The sequence below is a fragment of the Pyxicephalus adspersus genome, unplaced genomic scaffold (genome assembly GCF_032062135.1).
Source record: "Pyxicephalus adspersus unplaced genomic scaffold, UCB_Pads_2.0 Sca2031, whole genome shotgun sequence".
In the NCBI taxonomy this organism is placed as follows: Eukaryota; Metazoa; Chordata; class Amphibia; order Anura; family Pyxicephalidae; genus Pyxicephalus; species Pyxicephalus adspersus.
Window position 1 is genome coordinate 1 of NW_027319038.1, and position 4,748 is coordinate 4,748.

The following is a 4,748-nucleotide window of genomic DNA, read 5'->3' on the forward strand; positions in this document are numbered from 1 at the left end:
CAGTAAAGGTAGAGTGGATGAAAAGCAGATTGCCTTCTAGGAATGAATCAAAGAGTCAGGCCGTAATAGGAGATGAGTATTTTCTCTTTTTTGGAGTTACGGTGCCTCGGCCCTAACATTTGGATTAGCTGCATGAACGTAATTGAAGGTTACATTGGAAAGTTCAGTAGTGAGCTATCAGCCGATCTTCTATGACAATGCAACTTGGCTAACAGCTGCAGCATTTTTGGCACAATGCAACAAAGGATGAAGAAGCATCTGCAGCAAAAAAACAAAAAATACAACAAAATAAAACATTTTGAAAGCATTCACATATTGGTGTCTTTAAGCTTTTAGGGATGGAGAAGATAGACTATCATAGGAGAACCTGCTGGATCAAGAAAACCTGGAATGGATCTAGTCTAGTCCAAAAAACATTTTCCAACTAATGGCAAATGAGTTTGAGAAAATCCATTCCAGATTTGCTAGATCACTGGGGTTCTCCTTCAGAAGACAGTCTATCCTTTCCAGCAGTGGAGAACTTTAATATTTATTATATACTTGCATATTTAGCAATAATAGAATTTTTTGTTAAGTTTCCAACTTTAAAAATTAAAAAGGAGTTCTTGTGCCCCATACCAATGACATTACCTGGACCAGTCTTTCTCAACCTTTCTACCCCCTAGGAACTCCTGCTTCAACCAAATTTTTGGCCTCCTTAATTGGTAACTACTGGAAAGAATGACCTCTTACACCCCTAGTGTCCTGAATACTTCCTAAATAGAGAACTAAAACATCATTTATGTCATGCACCTGTGTCTTAAAAGGTAGTGTTGACCCAAAAACTATGCATACATAAACAATGGTAGGTCAGTTTTACCTCTTGAGGAACCCTGGTTGGGAATTGATTATATTATCAGTCTAATGCAATCTTACTCAACCTTTTTAACATGGGGAACACCTGAAATAACTTTCAGGTCTTCAAAGAACCCCTGCCTATTACTATGTGCACAGCTCACAGTGCATAGCATGGTGATCAGTGGGAAGAATTCCTCCTACAATGGTGGCCACTGGGAAGAATGTCACCCTTACAGTTAGCCAAAAGGTTTATTGATGTAACTTACCCTGGCTTGAACGCCTAATTATAGGAGTCAACATTGTAACATTGTAGAAAGTCCAAAGGTAAGAGGATAAAGCAGTGACTGATCTGTGCAAGCACCAACATTGACATGATTGTGTAATTTCTAAACTAGCATCTACTAGGAAGCAGATGATGACCCTGGATGATCCCTAAAAAATGGCATTGGCTTTCTGGAAGGAAAGGTGGGTGAAGGTGTTGCCAGGGTGGGAGTACTGCGAGATAACACTGTGACACATATGCATGTCTGTACTTATCATGAAAATGTATTTAATCAGCTCAGCTTTAAATGATTTTCTTTTCGGAAATAATTCTGATTGTCAACTCAGTGCACATAAACATTGTAAACAAGGGCACCTAAGGGGCAGCACAACACAACGCCCAAATGTAAATGCTGTTGTCCGCTGGCCAAAAATAGTACAGGTGCATTATTTCCTGAGGCTAAGGGTTCAGTCAAGTTAATGGATTTTCTAAACACGAGTGTCGACACACCGAAACATACCCATCAATATTCACATGAAAACACATGCACAAATGTGATTTTGGCTCGAAATGTTTAGTATTATATTAAATCATTGTTTATATTTTTCTGTTTTGTGTTCTTTTATAATAAAAAAGGCGGACATGATGGTTAAAATCCAAACAGTATTAATTTTATTTCAGCATTTTTCCTACACGTTGTTCCCTACCTTATTTACACACACCGGCTGTTTGTTTCTCCGAATGTCAACACGGAAACCAAGTCTGCAATAAATGACAAGACACTTTGGGAAGATAGAGGAACAAACCAGCCAATTATCTGCTCTACGGCTTCACACAAACCGCCATAAAATTACTATAAATTAGGTCTTCAGTGCTCAAAGAAGAAAATTGCCACGTACAATGCATGCATTGGAAATCTGTGTTGAAATCTCGCCATAATTAGACATTGTGAAGTTGTGCGCGAGCCAACGTGGGCCGTTAATGTCATCGAGAACGTGGTATTCTCTTGAATATATGTAATAATGTTACTGGGCTTGCTGGGAAATTGTGACTGCTGTTTTATGGGTACGATGGTTGGGTGAGGTTCTACAGTTTCTTGATGGGTATGTCTTGGGCTCAATAGGTCAATGTCAAAAGTAGGCGTGACCTGAATGATTTTAATGCAATTAAATTATCAGAAAAAAAGAGTCTACATTATATATTAAATGATTTTGGCTCAGGAACTAGGATGCTTAAAGCAGCGAAAATGTTAAACTTGAAGTATACTGACAGCTCTAAAATCTAGCATCCATGCTAAGCTAAGGCTGCCATCAAACATTTCTGGGCCCCATACTAGGTAAACTTTTTGAGTCCCCGACCATGTCTAAAAGTTCCAGATTTGCAAAAGTCAAGCTGTTTTGATCAGGACCTGGTACAGAAGTACTTTTTGTTCACCCACCCCAATGGCAGCATTGGCACCAACTACTAGCTGTCATGGTAGGAATACATAGATTAGCTTTGCCTCTGCACAGGATATCAGAAAATAAAATACTAATCTTCATGATTTTGATACTACAGGATTTCTGTAAAAAATGTTAGAAGTAAATAGGTATATATATCCAAAGCTCAATTTATTGGCCAGGTCAGGAAGTAGTTTGTGATGGTTCTCTCCTAATGGTACCAGTATTAAAAATTGTAGGAATACTGGAAAAAAAATGCTTTTTCTCCTGAGCATTTGCTTCTCACACCACCATGTACAGTCTGAGACAAAGGTATGAACCCTTTGTATTCTTTACAAAACAAATGACTTGATTTATAGTTTTACTGCATGAGGAGGAGCCTGCACTCTACAAGGATTTTTGTTTTGGTATTATTTTTTCCTTGAATAAGTTTATAATGCTTCAGGTCTGCATTCCGTGACAGTAGCTGTTTAGGCTAAAATCATTTACCTTCTTTCTGGGTTAAATTTGTAGCTTCAGGCTGCAGCAGATGCTAAAGTCTGTACTTGGAGGGAACTGCATTGAAAAAGGATCACCAGCTGCCAAGTGGCTGTTTGCTGAAACACGGCCTTCGTTGTGCAATTATTAGCAGCCGTGTGTGACATGCTGTAATTTTTTTTTAAATCAATTATACTGCTATTTTTTGTTTTTAAAACTATTTGTTTTAAAGTAATTCTGTTTAAATTTGCCCTGACCTGCAGAGGCAAGACCTTGGTAACTTTTAGCTGAACCTCATATGTAAAAATGCAGAGTATAACTAATGGCAACACTTTCTGTCCATATGCCTTAAAGAATATCATTATTTACGTTCCATATGATTTCTACCTTTTTGGAGTGCTCAAGGAAGCTTTAAAGAAAGATTTTTATGTGAGGATGGTGTAAAAGCAGCTGTGCATCAGTGGCTACACTCTCAACCAAAACCTTTTTTTGCTGATGCCAGACATTTATACCAATAAAGGGTCACTTGTGTCTCAAGGTTTCCCATTTCGTATAAAGCTTAAAGCAGAACTAGACACCCGATACCCTCCTGTTCCATCCCAAGGCACCACCATCTCTGTCGCCCTTTCTACCTTAAATGGGTCTTTAGCCATTTTGAATACTAGGCAGGGATGATATCATTTCCATGTAGGCGCGAAGGAGTTCCTGCATTCCGGGCATGCACAAAGCAAGATCAGGCAGATGAGAACAGTTAATGCAGAAGGTACTTCGTTTGTACCTTTCTTCCATAAAAACATACCTGATCACCATGGAACTTTTGTTTCACTTTAAATCAATACTTTTCTCAGACATTTTATTCCGATTCCTCAGGAATGTTGTAAGACAGGACAAGCATTTATATTTCTTTTATAATAGGTACCATATCAACAGTGGAGATGGAATAAGCCTCTTCCAAGCCAAACGCCAAATGGGTACGTGTACACCAGGGGAGAGAAGCCAGAGCAACCATACAGGTCAAATCAAACTAAACTTCAAATTTACTTAGAGATATTCTCTGCCCATTCTCATATGTGCATGTGTTACATTTGAGGGACCAAGAAGGACCAAACATCATAAGTTAATGTTTCCAAGACAATGGAAATTGGAAGCCAACTGCACCACTAATAAACATTTGCAAGTCCCTAAATATTGACAATCCACATTGACAGCAATATATTTCACTTTTTTATATTCCATGTAATTTTGTAGAAATTCACGTGAAAATAAATTTGTTCTCTTGCACTGATTGTTTCTTAAAAGTCATTACCATTGCTGTCATCATAGGAGAAGAAAAGTCAATCAAAAAAACTGGAGGAAAACTGCAGCAATAAAAAAGTATATAAACTTTTTTTAATAAATTGAGGATATCTCCATGGATGGTGGGGAGAGTATGGATGTTGGGAGAATGAAAAGTTTAAAAAAAAATACAGATGCAGTTACAGGGTGTAAAGCTTGTGTGAATTTGTCATTTCATAATTAGGCAGAGCTCTATAAAACATAATATTTATTTTACTAGCTAATAAGGGTCAACAACATTAAACAGCAGGTACATTACAAATGACGGTACAGAAAATGTTCACAGACTAGACGTAAACTGCTCCCCCCATTAAACTACAAGCATGGAAAAAGTCTTGCTATTAAACTTTGTAGTTGCTACATTAACATTCCAGAGACAGAATGGTTTAATTAAACCC

At 37.8% G+C, this 4,748-nt stretch overlaps 1 long non-coding RNA gene across 1 annotated transcript; it reads right to left on the reverse strand.

Annotated features, from left to right (window-relative positions):
• Nucleotides 1-24: 24 nt before the first annotated feature.
• Nucleotides 25-3,192, reverse strand: LOC140321294 (uncharacterized). Its single transcript, XR_011918891.1, has 3 exons — nucleotides 3,028-3,192; nucleotides 1,807-1,861; nucleotides 25-258 (listed from the first exon to the last, which is right to left on the reverse strand). It is a non-coding gene; the product is annotated as an uncharacterized lncRNA (long non-coding RNA).
• Nucleotides 3,193-4,748: the final 1,556 nt, after the last annotated feature.